Source organism: Lutra lutra, chromosome 7, assembly GCF_902655055.1.
Source record: "Lutra lutra chromosome 7, mLutLut1.2, whole genome shotgun sequence".
Classification (NCBI taxonomy): Eukaryota; Metazoa; Chordata; class Mammalia; order Carnivora; family Mustelidae; genus Lutra; species Lutra lutra.
Genome location: NC_062284.1, coordinates 106,630,937 through 106,651,878, shown reverse-complemented (window position 1 = coordinate 106,651,878; position 20,942 = coordinate 106,630,937). Strand labels below are relative to the sequence as shown.

The 20,942-nt window shown below is 40.6% G+C and overlaps 1 protein-coding gene across 3 annotated transcripts in view; it reads right to left on the bottom strand.

The window, feature by feature from the left end:
• DAAM1 (dishevelled associated activator of morphogenesis 1) overlaps positions 1–20,942 on the bottom strand; it is a 165,461-nt gene that overhangs the window by 108,062 nt on the left and 36,457 nt on the right. The window contains exon 1 of one of the 3 annotated variants that reach the window (XM_047737015.1): positions 9,298–9,320. The exons of the other annotated variants lie outside the window; for them this stretch is intronic. The gene's annotated coding sequence lies outside the window, so the exon portion shown is untranslated. Of the gene's footprint in view, positions 1–9,297; positions 9,321–20,942 lie in introns of those variants that run through there. 3 annotated transcript variants of the gene reach the window in all.

The window sequence follows — 20,942 nt, the reverse complement described above, 5'->3', positions numbered from 1 at the left end:
AAGAAAAAATCTGCTTTGCTTCTTTCCTTGGCCATCTCTCTCCCCTCTCACATTCCTCATGTCTGGTTTCATTTCCCAAGCACACCAGATGCCAAATACTATTTAGAGCTTTAAAAAATCATGGGATACAGTCTAAAGGTAGTAGGAGGAACGTTTGAAAGGGGATGTGTTTTCCCCTTACTTTCAACATCCTCTCCACCAGGAAACGGAAAGGGCGTTTCTCAGTAAGTATGTCCAGCAGAGGGCTGGCCCTTTCCACACACTAGGTCCCAAAAGGATGTTCTAACAGGGCACTTCTGGATGTGGCTCTTGAAAATTCACCCTGTAGTCAGTCCCCTCAGCCCACTTACTCTCCCGAGGAAAGAGAAAAACAATACGGTCACCCCACCATTGACAGGAAAACACAAACCCAAACATTCAAAAAAGCTACCAGCATCCTGAAGATACTCCCTGCCCTACCACCTAAAGCAGGACAGTGAAGGCAAAGAAAGCACAGTCCCTCCTCTGTGTCCACTCTGCATTAGCGTGGGCGGGGGGAACAAAGTGGAAGCCAAAACTTGTCCCATTCCTTCCCCACTTCCTCCTTAGATAAGGGAGGAAGGAACCCAAGTGAAGTCCATGCACACCCTCAAGCCAGACCAAGCCTCAACCAGCACATAATTAAGCCTTTCTTCCAAGCCCAAGTCAGACTCCTGCCAGAAAACACCCTGCTCTTCATGTAAAGAGCAAAGGAGGGGACCTCCAGGTTTCACCCTAAGAAGCTGGCAATGACTTTTCTGTCATGACTCAATACTTTAACCATGAGTTTAGGCCATAAATCCCTAAAGCCAATACAACCCGGTTCTCAAGTTAGGAAGTGTGTGTTGTTCACGTGACAGAAACCAGTCTGAAAGCCAGGACATCTCGTCTCGATCATCTGGGAGAAGGGCCAAACCAGAAGTGTCACTGGAGCTCCCCACCAAAGAAAGCACAGCCCTGCCAGACAGCCTGTGCCCTTGGGCCTGCCAACCTGTTGCTAGTCTGTGAGTTAAGTCAATAAACAAGTTTAAGTTGAAGCTGAAAGAAATGCAAATCACTTCCCCCCTTTTGGTTTCTCTCTTCAGTATGGCTAAGGGATCCACTTAGATTGTACAAAGACAAATTTAAAGGAGGGGTTACACAAACATAGGAAGCTGCAACTCAGTGGCCACTTTTGTCACATCAAACAAAGCTCTCACTCTTCCAAGAGGCCAAGTTTTGATCCTTAACATGTAAAACAAGTAACTTTCCTGAATCACCCAGCAGTTCTTTCAGAAAGACTGGAGCACGGAGACCTCACAGGTGCCAGAGGATACCTGTAGGTCGCAAGACACCAACAACTGCCTGTAGGCTACCTGCTCCGGTCCCCCGCTGTCCCCACCAAAGTGACCCCCAAAGTCAGAGTCTTCACCGTGACCAGCAGATGTGGTGCCCCTTCAAACGCCTCCCCACTGCCATGACTACCTTTCAGGTACGTGAGGTTTCAGAACTTCCCAAACAAGCAGCCAACACTTTGGGGTTATCCACAACAAAAAATGTAAGGGATATTAAAAGACGCTGCCTAAAAACAAGTAGATTATTACTCATTTTTTGGGAACCTTCTCACAATTGCAATAATTCTGGCAAATCCTGAGAAAGAAGAGGTTGAATATACACTTAGTTTGAACAACTATGTGTTCCAGATCTTCAAGTAAAGTTGAATATGGCTTAGAGAAGATAAAGTGGAGGTACCCTGGGCCAGGCACTCGCCAACGCCACCTTCACAGTAATGTAAGTCCCTCTCCAGGGTGAGGCCATAACACGTGGTCCCTTGGGAAAGTGAGCTGTGCTACTGACCCGCACAGCCCCCAAACTAGAGGCTATTTGATCTTGTTCCCTCTCAAATATCATAACTACATTTTATCATCAAGGCATCAGACTGCCAAGTAGGTGTAATTTTTCTTGTACACAGGCCATTATGGAGAATAATGTTCACTGGCATCCTAGGGAATCTACAGTTCTCTGGACAGAAAATGAAGAAATAAACGCTTGCCTAGAGGGCTTTATATGTTCATGTTTACTGAAAGAAAATTTAAAACTCACTAATTACCTTCCTCTGTTCATCATGCTCTTCTGACTACTTTTATGCCAAGATTAATACAATTGCAAGAAGAGAAAAATGAAACACCATGTAGAACAAAAGTTCTTGGTTAAACTTAGCCTCATTCTCTGGTAACTATTAGGAAACCCCCAACTTTCTCATGGAAAATGTCTGTGTTTGGCAGTTAGGGGAAAACTAATGAACAGACACAACATGACACAGGCAGCTGTGGAGACCTGACCCAGGTTCAAACAGCGGCTCACCCACTCCTTTCCTGGAGGAACTGCAGGAAAGACTTCAACATCCTGAAGTCCTCTATAAATGTTTGATGGATTTTAAGTGGACATTACAAAGGAAAGTGAGAACTACATTAAAAAGCTGGAAGGAGGACTTAGATTTGTTAACTACTGTTCGGTGGAAATGTGTTAACCAGATTCCTTTCTCTGACATTCCTGTGTGTATCAGCAGAACAAATTCCTGGAATGAGGCTGGTTTAATCTCTACAGGACAGTTGTCATCACTAAATCAAGGGCTCTGCAGGTTAGTCAGTTTATCTGCAAATTGTGGGAAATTCTCTGAGAGTTTTAGGGGCAATGTGGGAAAAGGCACTTTGAAAAAGTCATAGCTTTCCCGTATATTTTGAAGCATTCGACGGATTTGGTGTTTCAAGCCAACCATTTACACAAGAGCTACCACAGAGCACACCCCACTTAGTCACTACAAGGACGCTGACATGGGTATTCTGACCCAATTCTCCTTCACATTTTACTCAGGCACAAATCTCATCTACTTATTATTCTAGTCTGTACATCTGAAGGCATCTTTCTATCCATGAAAGTCATTAGGAACTGATCCCCACGCTAGACAACCTACTGCAAACACCCAGAGCCACCAGCTTTCACACTTTTGCCTCGGAAAGGTCATCCGCACATGTGCGGACACGGCCATCATTTGCCATCACAAATGTAAAGAATGTTTATAGAAAGCTGGGTCCATGGTGACTCCTGGGTTTAAAATTACAGTGTGGTGAGTTGTTTACTAGAGTCTGAGTCTCTCCACAACGTCTGCTACTCAGAGGGATTCGCTCTGGGCAAGGCCAGCACCACACCTGTGCTCAGGCTATTACTAATGAGTCCTGCACATCACAAGGCGAGGAGAAGCCACCCAGAAACAAGGACAGATGATGGAGTCCCATTGTGAAAACTGGAACTCCCTTCAAAAGTACCACCCTGCCCTCCATAAAAATTCAGCCTACAAATTTTACATCATAAATCTTCAAGAGAGGCTTGTGAAAAGACGATGGTAAAAGCCTCAGTTGGATGCAAGTTCAGGTGTGGAAAAAGGGATTAAAGAGGCATTCCCGCTCCTGTTTGAGAGGTTGTGTGGCTCTAGTGGGTGTTGCTCTTCAACCCGACCTGCCCGGCCCTTCATGGGAGACACACATACCCTCTAACGATTGGAAGTGAAGGCATTACTCTGTCACGTCAGCCTATAAAACTCACTTCCAAAGCACACAGCACTAGAAACACCAAGAGAAATAAAGTTTTGACAGTGGGATTTCCCCAATCTCTCTTCATGTTTGGAACCTCCATAAGCACTTAGATGTACAGCCTTCCAAAATCAGAATAAACTTTTTCTTAATGGAGGCTGGGGCATGGGGTGGCACACCTCAGCCCCAGAATGAGCAATCACATAATCTGTGGATGGGAAAGTCAATTGTATCGCCTCAAAACGGAATGCAAAATAGCAATATCTATTGTTGTTTTTAATGTACTGGCCCTCTGATCCACATCTAAGAATTCCTAGATTCCACATGCAGGGATTAACATACAGGTATACTCACACATGAGCACAGAGATATAGTAACAAGGTTATTCACTATAACACTGTAATAGAAAACCCATTCATCATTTGTAATACAGAATCACTAAGTGACCTTCAACAGGTGAATGTTTTACTAAATGTTGGTGTGCCCACAGCGTAAAAACACTGGTTCTCAGGATGCCCCGGTGGCTCAGTCGGTTAAGCAGCCAACTCGATTTCAGCTCAGGTCATCATCTCAGGGTTGTGAGATCAAGTTCCACAGATTTCTCTCTCTCCCTCTGCCCCTCCTCCCCACCCAATAAGAAAACAAACCAGCAAACAAACAAAACCACTGGTTCTCATACTCTGATGCCCAGGCTTTATTTACTCCATACCAATTACATCAGATTTTCTGGTATTGGGGGCCCAGGCATGAGTATTTTTCCAAACTCCACAGGTGATTCCAACGTACAGATAACTTTGAGAACCAGCGCTACACAATCCTATTCGCAGGTTCAAAGAATGTCCTACGCCCGTGAATACTGACATGGGAATGATATTAAACAGAGGAAAAAAGGAGAAAGAAATCTGGCTGCATAGCAAAACATATGTACCACCATTTATGTTAAAACTAAAACCTGTCTTTGTAACAATATGCACATCTATATATGTGAATGCATAGATATCCTTCCAGAACTGGAAGTATAAACTGTAAAGTTGTTAAAGAACTTAGTAACCAAATACTTGGCACATGGATGATACTCAGTAAATGGCGGCTGTTATTTCCATGTGCATCTGAGCTTCTGGAACCTACAGTTTCACATGCATAATGAACTCTTGTAAGTGCATCATACAGTATTCTACTGAAACTAGAAAGTTTGCAAGCTTTCCAATAACCCCATTAAAACTCTGAGTACATACCTGAATAACTCGTTAGTCTCTATTTAAAATTACAGCTTGCTTTGTGCATTCTTGGAACCCATGCCCAAAAATGCAGACAGCTTCATTGTCATGCTCTTGATTTGTCGATCTACAAAATGGCCCATTCCAAAGCTGTTCTACATCAGCCAACAAATGTAAAAACTTCCATGTAATGCGAGCTTCCACCTTGAGGAACACAGAGAGGAAGAATATTCCCAAGGCTGCGTGTACCAGCCACAGGGGTGACAATGTGACCAACTTTTAAAAAATGTTTCGTTTCATCTTAAATTTTGCATACCCCAAGAGTCAATCAGTGGAGAATTTCTGGTTCACTAAAGCCATTATGTTGGAAGTTCTTCAGTTGGTCACGGGGCCAGTTAAAAAAAAAAAAGTTGGGAAGTTCTCCTATTTGCACTTTTTATGTAGCTGTTTCACTTGTACTTCTACTGTGGATCAGAAATTATAAGAGCATCACAAATATAGCCCAGAACAAGAGGCTTAAGTATGTTCATACATGCAATGAAACTTAGTACTTGGTACAGCCTTAAGATGCAATCAAATATATTTAAAACTATATTTTTATAAAAGTAAATTCAGTATAATTTGCAAAATTCTTCTCTATTTTAGGTAATTTTAAAAAGGTATGTGTGCATCATCCACATTTACTTGGGCACTGAATATTTGACTACAACAACTTTAGAGTTGGCTTGCAGTAGTTTTTTTCCCCAAGTATATAGTTCCTGAGGGTATATCTTTAAAAGGTGAAAAGTTTGGGGTCCTCTTTTTTTTTTTTTTTTTTAAGATTTTATTTATTTGAGAGAGAGAGCGAGCGAGCATGAGCTGGGGGAATGAGAGAGGGAGAAGCAGAAGCAGATTCCCTGCTGAGTGGGGAGCCTGACATGGGGGTTTGATCCCAGGACCCCAAGATCATGACCTGAGGCAAAGTCAAATACTTAACTTACTGAGCTACCCAGGCACCCTGGGGATCCTCTTTATCAATCACTAAAAAGGCACCACAGTGTTTACAGAACCAAATGAAAACACGGTGATTGTATGAATTTATAAATGGCAAGAGATGGTCTTTCCTGGACCAAGATTTTATCAAGGAATTTTATGATATTGAGGTCTGAATGCTGATAATAGTCCTACAAGATAAGATTCTAATTATTTCCTGGCTACACCTTCCAAAGTTTACATAATTGAAACCTGATTCCGTCAAATATCACTAAATATTCATTGCAAACAGCTGGAAAGGAAATCTATGATTCTGAGAACTGCAAAATGGTTACCGGTATACTGGTATCAGTCCCGGTGAAACAAAGTTACCATTACTTGGAAGCAATGCACTGGAAGCATACACTGGAAAATATACACTGGAAAAGGGAAAAGTAAAATGGATTTTTCTGAGACTGTCACAAGGTTATAAAAAATAAGTACACACAGCTCATAGGACAATGATGATCAGGTCTGAACAAATGGTCCAGCATGAGTTAATGCAGTAGGCTTATCAAACTTCAGGAAAATATCAAAGATTGAAGGAACTCAATTTGATACCTCTTGAGTTAATAGTGGTTCCATTGGCAAGTGAGTTCCAAGTCAATTCCAGGAATCCCAGATGACCTTGCAGAGCAGGATAATGATAATGATAATGAAATTCTTCTGAAAATTATTAAGTCATACAGAGATAGAGTCTTAAGGAAGTACAAAGGAGGCATGTGCTCTCAGAAAAACGTTTTCCTTTTAATATGAACTTCAAAACTGCCTAAACTATACATAATAAAAGCAATGCATAGACTTTAAGGACAGAGATGGGATAGGAGAAAGTTGTGAGAGCCAGCAGGCATTGCCAAGGATAGGAGAACACATGTGTTGAGTGAGTGAACTGGTGAACATGTAACATTCCTTTTCATAAGCAAAGCTAACAATCCACCAAAACAGAAATAACCAGCAGCTACAATAAAGACTGTTTTCTCCTTGGTGATTTTTCTCCATGTGACAAACATCCTTGGGAAGTTATTCACATAGCTTATGGATTCTGAAACTGCATGAGCTGAATGTGTAGTGAAGAAAGATCTTCACTGAATTTTAATTACTACACATGGATTACTACACTCTTCATTTAAAGCAGGCCAAAAAAAGGGCCATTCTGCAGTCATCAAGGGGGAAGTGTGAAGGAACCTGATACTAGACAGTGTGCCCACTCCACCCTAATCTGTAATTTGCTATATAATTAGGTGAGAACAGTAATTGCTTTATTGCATAACAAGAAGACTAGACACCGAAGAGACTGCCTCTCTTGCAAAATTTCTTCTAAATGCAATAACAAAAAAAGCTGTTTTAAATTGTTATTTCAGGGGCACCTGGGTGGCTCAGTTGGTTAAACATATGCTCAGTCATGATCCTGGGGTCCTGGGATTGAGCCCCACATTGGCCTCTCCACTTAGTGGGGAGCCTGTTTCTCCCTCTCCCTCCACCCCTACCCACGCTCATGCTCGCACACACTCTCTCTCTCTCATAAATCAATAAAATCTTTAAAAAAACACAGAACTGTTACTTTAACTTATACAAAGCCTGGAGCAGTTGGGCTGAGGATAATATTTGGACTTCATATTCTAAGAAATACTGTTAAACAGCCAAAAGTCATCAAGTAGCTAAAGTCATCAAGAAGCTGTCAACAGAGGACTGGTTAAATGACGCAGGGCACCTCTGTATGATGAAATACTACGCAGCTATTAAAAGGAACGGGAGGGGCACCTGAGTGGCTCAGTTGGTTGAATGACTGCCACTTGATTTCAGCTCCCGTCATGACCTCAGGGCCCTGAGAACAAGCCCTGCATAGGGCTCTGTGCTCAGCAGGGAGTCAGTTTGAGATTTTCACTCCCTCACCCTCTGCCCCTCCCTAAACTCCTGCATGCACGCAGGCTCTCCCTCTCTCTAATAAATAATTCTTAAAAAAAAAAAAAAAGAATGGGACATATTTTCTACCATTAGGAGGTCCAAAGTATATTAGAAGTCCATGTTGTGGAATCAACATGGTATACCAAAATGTAAAAAGAATATACTTATATGAATATGCAAAGAAATTGTCTAGCCTGTGGTAAAATAAGAGCTACAAAATCCCATGAAGTAGCTCCTCCTAGAGAATAAAACAGACACTGGAAAAGGAAGGAAACTTGTTTGCATTTCAGTTCCTCCTATTCTAATGTTTTGGGAAAAAAAATATGGGCTTGGGTTACTTTTTTTTTTTTTTTTTTGCCTTGATTATCAAATTGTTTCTGAAAGTTTAGAAAGTAACTAGCCCTTTTTAAAATTAAGTGACTTTCTGGGGCCCCTGGCTGGCTTGATTTCAGTGTCATGAGTTCAAGCCCCACACTGGGGGTAGAATTTACTTAATCAAAATAAATTTTTTTAAATGGCTTTCACTTATCAGCTCTCTTCAATATGCCAGCCACTCTCAACATGCTTTACATCCACTTATTATCTCAATTAATAAAAGAGATAAGCAGCGAATCCTTAAGTGTCTCCCTCTGAGAACACAGTCCACAGTCAATGAATTTCTAGACTCTGACTGTAGTTGCTTTAATTTCTGCAATTTTCCACTTCACCACACCCACCCCTACAACTGTTAGTTCTCAAAATGAAAACAATCTGTTCAACCATAAAACACCAATAATGAACAATGACTTTTTTCCCTTTATACTTATAATAAATTTAGAATAGGAGGTGGCGGGAGAAAAGGAGAAGAAGCTACCAAACCATTTCCTAAAAACAATACTGTATATATCAATGCAATGACAACTCATCACCATAACAACAGAATACATAGCTGCTCACTTTTACCAAAATAGTACAATTCAAAATCCCCTTAAGCCCATGGTATTCTTTGCTACAGGAGTAAATATTGGTATCTTTATCTTCAAAGAACCCACTTTCTAGGTGGCAGCCCAAGCAGCATTACATAGAAGACTAGAAGCTAGTCTAATGATGGAACTTTTTGTTAGGTATTTATTAGGAAGTTTGACCCAGAAGGCATGAACTTGCTTAGTAATCTTAAAGCCCTGCTTCCTGAAGTCCGATTCTAAAGCTACTGAAATAGTAGTACAGTGTATCCTCTTACATTCATGGCTTCTGACCCAATCGTAAATAAGCAAATACAGTAATGGGGAGTATAAATTACAAAAGGGCACCAAATTGTAGCATGCAGCTGATCACAGAAGATGAAGGCAAACACTGGTAACTATTTTTTAAAGAAGGACAAGAAAATTAATGTCAAAATAAGAGTGGTATAAAACTAAGAGAGACCTTAGAGTAACAAAGTCAAAAAAGGCTACGCATTTTAATAGAACATTCAATCTACATGATGATGATTAGAAAAATTGCTCAATTTTTATTTATACATGATTTCTACATATATACCACCACCTTTCTCCTGTTCCCGCGTCTATCCTTTTTTTCATCCTAAAATCATCATTTACCTTACACACACCACTTTCCATTCCATGAAAAAAATCAAATGGGACAATCTCTTGTTGGTAGGTCTCCCTCCAATTCATCAGCAGTAGACAGACTTGCAAGAAACACTCTTGCTAACCCAGCTACTGGCTCCTTGTGGTTTCTCCTCTTTTAAACACCACCCACCTCACCGGGGAGTGACACGTAAAGGGAAAAGACAGTCTCTTTGTGGAAGAGCTGGTTAACAACTGTACTTGCTCAGACTGGAAAAGCAACCAGGACATAGATGCCCACAGGTAATCAAACCAAAACACACACACACAAGCGAGTGCGCATGCACACACACGCACGCGTGTGGGTGGCAAACTGGTTTTTCCTCATAGGTACAACTCCCAGGCAGCCAACAATCACTCCCTTCCCCCACATACATATACACAAATCCCAAGTTCACCATCCTGTGTAATAATTTACACATTTTTATTCATTCACTCACTCACTCATTCATTTATTCATTCATGGGCCTAGTGTGTGCTCACTCTTCTGTTTAGTTTTGGGATACAAAGATGAACAAAACAGATGTAGATCTTGCCCTATAGCACAGCTAGTTCACAGGCACACAAAAGCCCAAGGCTTCTTAAGCTATTTCAAGGTTCCAGACTCTGGCTCTGCGGGGAGACAGTGAGTAAATGGAGTAATTGATTTTTCACCTCATCTTTGATCAGGAAGAGCAGATTCTACTTGCTTTATATAACAATTCAGTTTGCCAGTAACTTCCATATTCCCTTGAATATAGCTGAGGAAAGGAAGTAAAAGGAAGCAAAGGATGATGTCTATTCTTAACAAAGAGGGGACACGGAGTACCCTGCTAAGGTCTGGAACCTCAAACAAGACACTGACCTTCCACCTCCATCCATGAGGGATTAATAGCTACAAATAACTAGAAAAGTGGACAAAATCCATGAAACAACTGTATTAATTTCTAGACAAAGGCCATGCAGGTCAGTGATCCCTGAGGGAAGGAAATTCCAAGTGAGATGAGCTCTCCTATCACCCCAATTCACTAGGCAGTAGGGCAGGAAGAAGGAACTCAAGCCAAGCCAAACTCAGGGGTGTTGCTAAGCTAAGGAGTCAAAGACGAAAAGTTCAGGGAGAATGAGGCAGCAACTCTGGAAATCTACAAAGGGGTCCCCTCGAGTCATTGTCTGAGTACTGCTCTGCACCAAGACCTAGGGTTCACACCAGGATGGGAATAACTGGCATTCCCACCAGCCTGAGAAGAAAGAGCTAGTTTACATAAAACATCAGAAAGTCGGGCGCCTGGGTGGCTCAGTGGGTTAAGCCGCTGCCTTCGGCTCAGGTCATGATCTCAGGGTCCTGGGATCGAGGCCTGCATCGGGCTCTCTGCTCAGCAGGGAGCCTGCTTCCCTCTCTCTCTCTCTCTGCCTGCCTCTCCGTCTACTTGTGATCTCTCTCTGTCAAATAAATAAATAAAATCTTTAAAAAAAAAAAAAATCAGAAAGTGTACCCGAAGAGTCCTAGACACAGGCTACACTGGAAAGGGCTTCAAAGCAGCTTCAAAAGGGTCTCACTGATCCCAAGTAACTTGACTATCTGCCAGAACAAAGGCCAACACTCTTTCAAGGGAGTCCTTTGGGCAGAGAGAAATTGATACCGGATAGAAATTTGGATCTATACAAAGTAATGAAGAATGCTGGAAATGGCCAACCTGTGGGTAAATATAAAACTAGACACTGCCTCAGAGTTTCCCTCGCCACTGACCTTCAGGATGTGTTTTTGTAGGAATCCAATGATGACCCTAACAAGGTCAGAAGGAAAGGATCCAAGTAGATCCTAGGTCTACCACTATCCCTCTAAACTGTCTCTTAGAGTCCCTTGGGTCACTATTTCCTCTGAATAATGCCCTCCCTTGAAATTATATATTATACATTATATAATGACTAGGAAGGTGCTTTGGAACTTCTAGGGACTGAGCAAATATTTATCGAGTGGCTTCTATGCATATTTTAGGCTCTTTGTTTCTGGAGTTCAGTTTCCTCATCTGTAAAATGAAAATAATAATAGTACCCAGTTCAGAGGGTTGTTGTTTGGATTAAATAAGTAAATCTATATAAAGTATAAAGAATAGTATCTGGCCAGGGTAAGTTCTTATAGACATGATTATTATTACAATCCTCCCCTTACAACTACTACTATTATTGCTGCTACTGCAGCTAATTAATGCTACTACTGGGCATATGATGATGAAAAAGACCAATTGGGTTCTTGCCCTCAGAGTCCACATTTGAGCTATGCGATAAGGAAAACAAGGCTTTGGGGATAATTTGTTAAAATTTTGCCTGAGAAAAAAGTGGGATAGCTGGGAAAAAATTACTAGTCTATAGGGGTCCCTAGAACTTACTTCCAACTCTGTTCCTCAAGTAGCCTGGGACTCAATAGTTAAGTTATTTAGCCTGCTGGAGACTCAGTTTATCCTTACAGAGGCAAGTGCGAATCTTCAAAGATCCCTTCCAGTTCTAACATCTGATGAAGTGAACCAGAGGACTCATTTTAGAAGCATGTTGCTCCTGCCTTTGTTTGAGCAATCTAATCCTCATAGCATCAAATCCCCATATAGGAAACAATTAATCTCGAGGAAGGGATTTTGTGATTTAAGAAAGCCATAAGAAATAAGCTCTGGATCTAGGATCAGTGCAAAAGTCTGCACATAACTCCCAAACCTAGAACCAAGGCCACCAATTTATCTCTCTAACAATGGGACTGAGTGCAATTGCCCTGTTGTTTCCATCTATTGCTGGTAAACCACCAGTTTAATTTTGAGAAGCTAAAATAATTCAAGTATCCAGGGAAGCTCTTTCTTTTGGTTCTGGTGTTTGAATTGGCTCCAATCAAACAGAATTCTCTTTCCTGTCTACATTTCTACAATTAAGAAGAAAAATGATAGCACAAGGTAGAAGCCCCTATGCCTGAGAAAAAGAACTATGTTAATAGCTAGCTTCTTCAAAAGGTTGTTTATACCAGCATGCACCACAATTGGTAAGCTATCAATTACAAACACAAAAGCCCCCCCAAAATTAACTGATTCAAATTTTACAAAATACAGCTAATCTTAGCCAAGTCTCAAAAACCAGTATTCTCTTTTTTAATAAACATCATTCAAGATAAAGATTCCACTGGAGGAAACAGGAAGTGGTGGAACCCTAAGAGAATGAATCTATGGCTGATCTTCCAAAAATAGTGGTGAAAGGAACTTTCCTGAAGTTTTCCCAACGTGTTGCAGAAGATGAGCCAAAGAGTTTGCAGAACCTTATAAAGAGCCCCCATTAACTTTATTGGAGAGAACATGTTGCACAACATTAACTCGGGGAAAAATATTTTTCTGTATGTACATATAAAATGCTGTGTATCATTTCAGGCAATTCCCAGATCCCTTGCAGTTTACCCCAGGCCTCAGCCCAGAAACTTTAAAGTAACACACAACCAAAATGCATTAAAGGAGTCCTTAAAGCATACTTGCTGGTGCCTATGCACACATGCATGGGTGAACACACACACACAAATTTGAGAGCATGCTGTATCTGTCTTGGGACCCTTGATTGCTATCTTTAATGGACACATTTCTTACCGATTTGTCTAGTCGCACACCTGTGCAGATGTCATTTTCTCCCCATATGATTCTAAAGGGGTAATTAACTAAGAAATCTTGCCTCTCTATTGATAGAGGTGAGCACATGGCAATGGCATAGCCAATTGAGGCACTCAATCCCCTGGGCAGGGACTGATCTAGAGATGGGCACCCAAAACAAAGAAAACTAGAAGTCTTTATGTGCATTGATGCTGTAGATGAGAGAATTGCTTTCTTTTTCCTGGAATCATGAGGAACAAGAATCATAAACACCTGGAATTTAGAACAGTTGCCTTTTCCACCATGTGTTGGAAACGCCTAAAAATGAAGCCAGCATAGACAAAAGCAGAACTCAGAAATGGGACAAGAGGAATGGGGAGGTGAGGAGGTTTTAATGACAGCATCTAACTACTAGATCCAGCTAAGTCTCGAGTCAAACATCTCTAGACCTTCCCAATGCATGTTTCAAATGAACTTTTTTCCCTTAGGCCAATTTAAGTGGGTTCTGTCCCGTAACATTACAAAAAACAAACAAACAAACAATCCTGATTCGTGTTCCACTCGACTAAATGAGATGGAAACTATCACTTACTGAATGCCTCCCAAGTGTCAGAGACCATGTGGAACTCAATACGCATTTTTATCAGATGTCAAATTTTACAATAAATAAAGTGACCAAGAAAATTCATATAACTAGGAGGTGTCCGCAAGGATTTAAACCCTACCTGTCTCATTCCAAACCCATTTTCTTCCCACTAACCTCAAACCACAAACCCGTGTCTCTCAAGCTACAGCATTATTTCCCAAGAATTGACCTAATAATCAAGCTGACAGTCAAGCCATAAATCCAAACAACCAACGTCTCATTTTAGAGAAAGCTCTAAAGACATCGCTGCTCACAGATCAATATGAATAATGTAACACCTCTTTTCTCAAATGATTCCTATTTTTGGAAACAAATTTTGCCAGAATGACTTTCCAGGAATCTTAAATGAGCCTATGGAGGACTTATTCTCTGAAGCTTGGAAATAATAGAAGTTTTTGTGTGAATGGTGCCGAAAAGACAGAGTACAAAATGCAAAAGTCATCATCACACCTAAGCAGGAAGCGTTCAGAAATAACCACTCCACCTCCCTTTCTCAAAGACAGGCCACAATCCAAAATTTTAGTCATTCATCTCTAACTTTGTTCCCAGGAGAAGAGTTTGTGAGAGACAGACTCTGTGGCAAGGAAAGCAATCTACAAGAGTTGGGGAAAGCACAAACAAGGCACAATTTTAGGAAAGTATCAAGAATCTGAAAATTCCAAAAAATCCACTTAAAAAAAAAGAATCTGAAAATTCCACCATTAGGCCTTGCAAAAGAATGTATCAGAGGTAAAGGTGTCAAACCAGTTGAGGGAGGTGAGAAAGAAGGGGGCAGAGAAACTGGAACAGGCAAAGGTGTGGTCAATAGAATTTAATGTTCCGCTGTAGGCATAAAATTCATTAGCTACATCTCTCTTTTTCCATCTAGGAAAAGAACTAGGATGGTAATAAAGAAACTGTGACTAACTAACCGGGAATTACCACCCCTTTTTTTGCAGGACCTGAGTATAACAGGTGGAATTGAGATCCTGTTTGGGTAACAGCCAACTGTCCTAATTATAGGTTGGATTATTTATTTTATAGAACCACGAGAAAAATGGAAAGCTAAAACCATAGGATATCACCCTATTTCGTAACAGGCAATAGTATATTCCCTTTGTAAGGTAATGTGGTTTTCTAAGTACTTGTGTATGCACGGTGCCATCTGATTTTCCCAATAACCCTGAGAGGAAGAGAAGCACAGGCAACCAGATACTGTTTTCACTTCTATTTTCCAGATGAGAAACTATCATTGAGCACACAAGTGACCTCCACAAGGTCAAACCACTCCTAAGCAGCAGAGGAAGGACTTGAACTTAGGCCATCCTTCTTCCAGTATTCAGAATTGCCAGCCAACCATCCCAGAATTATCAAAGAGTAGCCTTGGGCTCTTTTGTTGAAAGCTTCAGATGGAAGAAACATCCTTCAAGTTGTGTTTCAAATAGATGATTATTATGGGTCATCAACGTATGTGGTTTTTAAGGGCAATACACTGTACTTCCAAGAGGTGTGTATAGTGGCAAAAACCATACAAGTGTAGATAGCCCAGTGTTTTATTGGGTCAACTACAGCTTTACTGACTCTTCCATTCATCTAAACATTAATTAAGCAGCTATTTATCAGGGATTATATATGAGGAATATAAAATTGAACAAGCCAAACTCTGTGCCTTTCAGAAATTAAACAGATAAGAGGGAGAGGCTGACTTGTAGATGTGCTATGAGAACACAGAGCAAAGAGAAACTATATCCAAGACTATCCCCCACAGAGTAGGAAACAAGAGAAATCACACTTGGTTCCAGGCATTAAGGAATTGACAATCTAACAGAGACTCATGAAGACAGCAAAATACAGAGCAATAGATATAAATGCTACAAAAGAGGTATTAAGTACTCTAAGTGCTCAGAGGACATAAAGGGCACTCTAATTAGGTTGACCTCAGAAATTTTTTGAAAAAGATGAAATATGAATAGGCCTTTAGAAAACTGTTGTATCTTAGTGGAGCCTGAGGAAAAGACTACAAAAGCTCTGCTCCCCGTAGACACACCCTGAGAAACTCCAGGTTCCATTTGTCTATGACAACCATCTGCCAAGGACAATGGTGCTGCTAAAGTCCCTTGAACTTTCTCTCATTCACGAGGTCATAAAGACATCTCAGCAAACAAACAAACTGGATGCAAGACATCCAAGACCATCATCTCTCATCTCTCTAGGACTGAGCCATTATGTTAAGAACAGGAATCATTTGAGCCTCCAGTATTTCTCTCTAAATAGCCTTTGGAGCCACTGATGGAAAGATTACAATGTAAAGAACAAATATCTTACTCTTCAAGATTGTCAATTATATCCTCACAAATCATGCTCACCAGAACATGTAGTTCTGAAGGAGAAACAAGTTATGACACACACTAATTTGAAGAGAGAGAAGTTATAAATAAGACTCTGGGGTGGTTCTAAACAGATTCTTAATCACTGGAAACTCTCACCTAGCAAATTAATCTCAAAAACCCATACAAATGCGTTTTTTACCACACTTTAAAACAACTGGAAGTATAAAACAAAAAACAGAACAAAACAAAAACCTATACAAATGTTTTCAGTTTATTAACAATGCTGTTTTAAACATCGTTTGGATTTTATCAAGATTTTTACAATCTAATTCTAACTGCTTAGTAGAACAAGTCAACTTTTACTGCTTTTCTTTAACTCTTTGAGTCACAAAAGAAAAGGAGACACCCAGTTCCAGAAGCAAATTATAAGGCTATCATCTGTGACTCTGTAATCCTTTAAATAACAGAAGAGCTAGTTCAGAGATTTTCCACTGACCGGCTAGTTCCTGCTCTGGGCAGCAGGGTGGGAAGAAGGGGAGAAGGTAGAGGACTAAGCTTCCTTGGCTCTTAGGAAAGTTCAGACATGGGTTAGTGTCTTACTAGAGACAAGAGCCTGTGTTGGTCCTGGTACAAAAACATTCATAAATTCAAGTTTTCACATGTATGCCCAATGGCATTCAGGTATCCTTGAATTATTCTTCCTTCTAAAGAAAAGTATGTAAAGTTTGCTGTAATTTCAGATCATCCCATTTCCTAAATTTGCTGCTTTAGGCTAAACTAAACCCTATTATTAGCCTAGGTTAGCCAGGAGAGGTCAAAATAAACTTTTTCAATTTCCAAATCTCTTCAATATTTCTCCTGGTATTTCCTGTGCAGTGCTTGATCAGTACTCAATTTTTCTGCTGCAACAGTGTTGAATATGTATTTCACCCTCTGTGGGATGTCTCTTTTGGAACCTTACAGTCACACTACAAATAAGTTTCATTACACGTTCTCCTCTAGAAGAACAAGAACAGATGTTCATATTCTCTTAGTTGTAAACCAAATGAACATACAGAGCCTCCAATTAAGACATCTACACTTGGGGCACCTGGGTGGCTCAGTCAGTTGGGCGTCTGCCTTCGGTTGGGGTCATGGTCCCAGGGTCCTGGGATTGAGCCCCACATCAGGCTCCTTGCTCAGCGGGGAGCCTGCTTCTCCCTTTCCCTCTGCCTGCCTGTCTGCCACTCCCCCTGCTTGTGCTCTGTCTCTCACTCTCTCTCTCTGTGTGTCAAATAAATAAATAAAATCTTAAAAAAAAAAAAGACATCTACTCTTCAAACCTCACTCTTTCACATATATTCTAGAATATGTAGGTTAAAATAGGTGGACTCTACATAAAAGGTGGGCAAACTACAGCCTAAAAGCCAAATATGGCACCCCACCCCTCACCAACAGTTTGTGTAAATAAACTTTTACTGGGTCACAGCCACACCTAGGTTTACAGACTGCCTGTACCTGCTTTCTGAGTAGTTGCCACAGAACTATTTTGGTCCTGAAAACCTAAAACATTTACTATGTAGCACCTTATAAAAAAGTCTACTGACCTCTGGTCTATATTAAGTACACACACAAGTGTTTGGGGAATGTTTTCAAAAACACTTACATTCAAAATAAATTCATTCATTTAACAAATATAGATACAGCATATATTAATTTATCTTTGGAAACTGTTCTAGGGGATGGAGACCCATTAATGAACTGGAAAGATGAAGCCCCCGTCTTCATGAAGGTCTTATCTTAGAGGAGACAGACAAACATAACTATTGTAATTCCAGATAGATAAAACAGGGTATTTGGAGAGAGAAGGCAAGGACTCTGAAGGGGTAGTAATTCTTCAGGAGATGCAAAATCATGAGGATGACAGCTCAGGAGATGACACTGGAATGGACATTTGAATGATGAAAAGCCAGACATACAAAGACCTAAAGATTACCCAGGCACAAGGAATACCAAAGGCTCAAGGGAAAGAAATGCTAGGCCTGCTCAAGAAACAAAAAGGTGACTAAGGTACCTGAAGCACAGTGGACAAGAAAAAGAGGCACAAGGTAGTAAGGTCAAGGGGTCAGCAAGGGCCAGACCATGTGTGATGAGTAATAAGCAAAATCATGATTCTAGTAAACTTCCATCGCCAGTTCTTTAGCTATTAAAAAACACTACTAATTTTTAAAAATCTAATCATAGTATAAGGATTGCTTTGGCAGCTTCATTTTGCCACAGCTTCTTCCTTTTGAGCTGCTGAAAATTACCTGAAGCTCAAATGCCTAGGAGCCCAAGAAAGAACACTTTGTTAAGAGACAGTTTCTAAGTAAGTAATTACCCTCTTCTCCCTGCACAACCCCCCTCCCAAAAAAGCCTGACTACTCCACTCATTGGAAAGACATAAAGTGACCATCTCAAATGAGATTTTTTTTTAAGAAAGAGAATTTCCCGTTATTAAGCATAATTAAGCCTATTTTCCTAAGTCTGCTAGGCTATTCATTCAATGAAATAAGGTCTGTTTCCTCGCCACCTCCAAGAACCAACTGTGTGCATGTCCACCAGAAATCTTTTAAAGGAGTTGGCTGGTTTGGACAAAGTGTAATATTCCTTGAAAGCCAGGAAAGATACATCATATTGCTTGATTTGCCATCTCTAGAGTAAACGGAGGACTGTTTCACTGCAGAAAATTTCAACATGTAAAAGAAGTCAAGGGCATTCAGAAGAAAGGCCAAGATACAGGTGCTCTGATAAAACCATGACTCTTAGTCAAAACTACATTTATTTTTTTTTTTAAGATTTTATTTACTTATTTGACAGAGAGAGATCACAAGTAGACAGAGAGGCAGGCAGAGAGAGAGAGGGAAGCAGGCTTCTTGCTGAGCAGAGCCCGATGCGGGACTCGATCCCAGGACCCTGAGATCATGACCTGAGCCGAAGGCAGCTGCTTAACCCACTGAGCCACCCAGGCGCCCTCAAAACTACATTTAGGAGAATGAGTAGTTACAAGATATTCTGGAGGTATGACAACCAACTGTCCTTCACTAAGACGTGACAATGCGCAGATCTGCAGGACAAGGCCCGCTCATCGGTGAACACTGTGTGAGGACAGATATGGTATGGATGTTTATAAGCAGGCTTGAACTGCTAGAGAAGATCAATGTTGAAAAATATGTTGAAGGATGAACCTTCAAGCAACAGCAAAGCCAGAGAAAAGCCAGCACACAACTTCCCAAAAGAATCCGTTTCCTCCCCTGTAAAGCAGGGATAAAATAGTAGTAACCTTCAGGCTGATGGACACTTTACTAGGTGCTCAATAAATAATATACTAATCAAATGCACCAATCACTTTACATGCTTTACTTTACTGAATCCTCTTAAACTCAGACGTGGGTCCTATTTTGCCATACTTAAAAATTGATTGGAAACAAATGCCCATAGGAATTATATAATTTGCCCAAAAATACTCATTTAGTAAATAGCAGCACTTAGATCCAAAACTGGCTGGCTCCAAAGTCTATATGCAACAGAAGCTGCATATCGATGGTCCACCAACACATTGTCTTAGACCTACTCAGTGCTAATAATATAGTAGCAGCTAATGTTTGTTAAGCACTTACTATATGCCAGACACTGAGTTATTCTAATGGACTATCTCATCAAGTCCTATGATGTGCTTTTTATTATTGGCCCTGTTTTACAGCGAGGCTCTGAGATTCAAAGATTGCTCAAGGTCACGTAGTGGATAAATGGTGCAACTGAGATTTGAACTCTGGCCGTCTGGTTCCAGACCAAACTCTTAACCACTAGACCAAACAGTCTCTTTAAAAAATAATGTCTTAAAATGTAGTTTTATTAATTGCCTAGTAGTTGGACATCTTATTAACACAGAACTTTCATTCCCAAGCAATGACAATTTGATGCACAGTCTGCCATCGTCCCAGCACTGCCTACTCTTCTTCCAACACCAAGGCTAGGAGTCAGCTGCCATTTTTCATCATTATTGTTTGCTCTTTATTTTTTTTCCTCATAGAAGAATTAGGAGGAAGGTAAATAATTATTGGGCTTGCATTTCCATCAAAACTGGGAAATAGAAGATAGTGAGCCACATGTCCAAAGAAAAATGGGAGATAAATGGAAATGAATGTTCTTGTGTATTTAATATGCAAAATGAACGACTGCTTTCCTTCCTATGCTAGGTCATATTACCTACCTGATAGGAACATTTAAATTTGATCTGTCTTAACCTCAACATCACTATAAACAGCAAAAGACATGCTGACAGCAAGTGTACAGCTGTTTAAGAGAAAAAAACTTTTAATTCTGTCAACAGGATGATGGAAGGAGTCCCACATGTCATAGAATAATGCTGCTTAAATTCACATGACTTGGAGTCTCTGGTCAATTTAATATCTGTTGTGTTTTGTAAATGTGTATTTGCTTGAATAGAAAGAAACGCAGGCCCAGGAAGAGGCTCCATGTTACCCCATGGAACACTGCTACCTCCCTGGGTAAGGGACCCTTATTTAGAAAAAAAGTCCTCTCAACCCCATGTCGTCATCTTTGTCATCACCACCACCGTGCTTGCTTTTGCTTCCAGTCATACCAGTTACTGTACTGCCCCAGTCAGACTTCCAATTGACAAAGGCTACCTAAGTCTAGTTCCACTATGGTCTCACTGGGGACCTATTTGTAAGGAAGTTGTAAAAGGCCCATCCAGATACCTGCTTTTTCACAGAGAAATAATGGATTTGTCATGTGGTTTGCCTCATCTACATCTCAGCTGAAATTCCATTTGCAAGGGAAAGAGAGTTAATGATGGGCCTTAAATTTCTAAATCACTAAGGCTTTTATACCAGTAAGCTGACAGCACTGAATTTACCCCACTGCTGTTCCATTATCTCATATATTCTACTATTAAAATGGGGGTTGGGGACAGAAACTTATTTGGCATTCATTTCAACCCAGTGAACTATTTATTGGCAGGAAAGTAGTCATGGCCACCCCTCAGGATGGAAACCACCATCCAGAGCCATGGCTTTGCTGAAGGGT